Here is a 2,743-nt window from a genome sequence, read left to right as displayed (position 1 = left end):
AAGGAGCAAAAAGGAAGCATAGGCAAAGACGAGAGCAGTTATACCAAGAAGAGAAGTCAAGAAATCAAGAGAGAGCAGAAGAACAAAGAACACATGATAAAAGACAGAGAGTGATCGGTGAGCAGGAAATAATAGAAGCAGAGTAACAGAAGTTAAGGTATAAGAGAATACAGCTACAAGAAGATTAGGAAATATGCAGGGCAAATGAGAGAAGGGATATGAAGAAAAAAACAGACAGCGTTACAGAGGAAGCAAGGAAACAAACCGAATTTGACGATGATATGGAACGTAAAAGAAGGCAGAAAAGGAGATAAGAAATCCTGAGCCAGAAGTAGCATGGAGAACATAGAGGAATTTTTCCCAGAATAAGAGTCATTACCAGGCCCGTCTAGAGTAAATTTAGAAGACGAGTTTGACTCTAGGAGCATTGAGGAAGCAATTGTTAAAGTATATCATGCCATGAAATCTCAGAAAGAATTAAAGGGGAAGGGAAAAAATTATCAATTCGAAAGCACACGGTTGTATGACATAGAGGGAGCTTCATGTAGTACGAGGAAAAAAGAGCTGTCTCTAGATAGATTGACTCTAGAAATAGATGACAAGGAGCGAAGTTGCATGAGTTGGGTACAGGAAATGTCGTATGAAGACAGAGACACTTTCCATGGGGAAGAAAGAGGGAATGGATGTCGTCCTGAGGGATGGCATCAGAATCATTGACACAGTCAGACCAACCTAAAAGGCAACAACATGGTGAGAGGGGTGAGTCGCCACCTTATGGGAGCAGTTTAAGATTGTTACCAGGAAGAAGGCGATGTGGTTATATTGTACCTGCGGTGGACAGACAAATGATGAGAGATGAGAATGAGTTTGAGGGCATCAATTACACTAATCACAGCTCTATGAACTTCTCTATACTGTGCTCATGATAAAAAATGTGTTTGGTGTATATTTAGTCATTGTGCTCACCTGTGTGTTTACCTTTGTACTTCGATATCGATATATATGCTAAATCATAGCCCTGTACCCACTCTAACTAATCTCTAACCTGTTCACTATGTGTATCCCAGGTAATTCTGACTATGGTGTGCATCCTAACTGTGTGCACCCTAGCTAATGCTGAATCTGCACCCTAGCTAATGTTGAATCTGCCTACTGTGTGCATTTTAGCCTCTGGGCTATTTTGAACCTGCCTATTGTCTGCATCCTAGTTAATGTTGAATCTGCCCACTGTGTGCTTCTTAGCCTTTGGGCTATTTTGAACCTGCCTATTATGTGCACCTATCTAATGTTGAACCTGCCTACTGTGTGCATTTTAGCCGCTGGGCTATTTTTGAATCTGCCCATTGTGTGCACCCTTGCTAATGTTGAACTTGCCTACTATGTGCATCTTTGCTAATGCTGAATCTGTGCATCTTATCTAAATTTTGAATCTGTGGGAACCTGCCTACTGTGTAGATCTTAGCTAATGTTGAACCTGTGCACCTTAGCAAAATTTTGATTCTGCCTAGCGTGTGCATCCTAGCTAATGTTGAACCTGCCCACTGTGTGCACCATAGCTAATCTCGAACCTACCTACTGTGTGCCTATTGTTAGCCTCTGGGTAAATTCTGAACCTGCCCTCTGTGTACCCTCTAGCTAACGTCGAACCAGTATGTGTCTGCCTGGATCATCTCCCTAATGCACTGTAACTTCTCTACAGACAACTCACCATGTCCTCATTCCACAGAGCCACCCTGGCCCTAGCCTCACTACTTCGCTTAATGCACCCAGCCACCCCATACCACCCTCCATCACCCCTTCTTCCTACTTCTCTTCTTATACCAACCAGCATTTCTGCAAACACTGCCTTGAGTGAGTCACTGAGCCCGCTCGAATGGCTATACCACTTTGCCACACCCCCTACTCCACTCATCCCCCTCTCAGTCCACCTCAGGAACCTAAGACTAGGCTCCTGATTCCTCAAACACAATGACACTGTACTGCTAAAAAAATTGCATTACAAATCCCAACACTGCAACCCCACACTGCACAATATAACCCCACCCCCTCTACCTTGACATCGATATCCTCCATCACTGCGCCTCAACCACCCATTATTAAAGCAGCCATTATCAACGCTCTATCCCTGGTAGCCCATGCAGCAGAGATCACCAAACTAATTGTTGCAAATAGCCTAGACTTCCTGGCAGTCACAGAAACCTGGCTACACCACGCAGTCGGAGCCGCACTCTCCCTTGCCCTACCTGAAGACTATACTACCATCAGGGCAGATAGAACTGTCGGCAAAGGTGGAGGATTAGCCTTCATTGCCAAAACCCAGCTAGGCCTCAGAGTCACCCCATCTGTTAGCTTCCCGTCTGAAGAATTTCTCTCATTGAAACTAACCCTCTCACCCACCCAAACCATACTCTCACACCTTGTCTACCGGCCTTCCGGCCGACCTCTCTCCTTTGAGGAGGATACCCTGAACCTCTTCTCCATGCATACTAAATTAGTATCTCAAACTATCCTCCTAGGATACATGAACCTTGGCCTCCTAGACCCCAATGATCCGCACGCCCTAGCTGTGGACAACACCATCTCCAACTTGGGTTTCTTACATAGAATATCCACACCCACCCGTTCCAAAGGTAGAACGCTAGACTGGATCGCGGATCTAAATTGTTCCATATCCATTACCCAAAATGAACCTGTAGCCTGGTCAGATCACCATCTCATCTTATTCTCCATCCCGGGCCCTTCC

The sequence above is a fragment of the Ambystoma mexicanum genome, chromosome 5p (assembly GCF_040938575.1).
Source record: "Ambystoma mexicanum isolate Mex_15411 chromosome 5p, UKY_AmexF1_1, whole genome shotgun sequence".
Taxonomy (NCBI): Eukaryota; Metazoa; Chordata; class Amphibia; order Caudata; family Ambystomatidae; genus Ambystoma; species Ambystoma mexicanum.
This window is presented reverse-complemented; position numbering follows the sequence as displayed.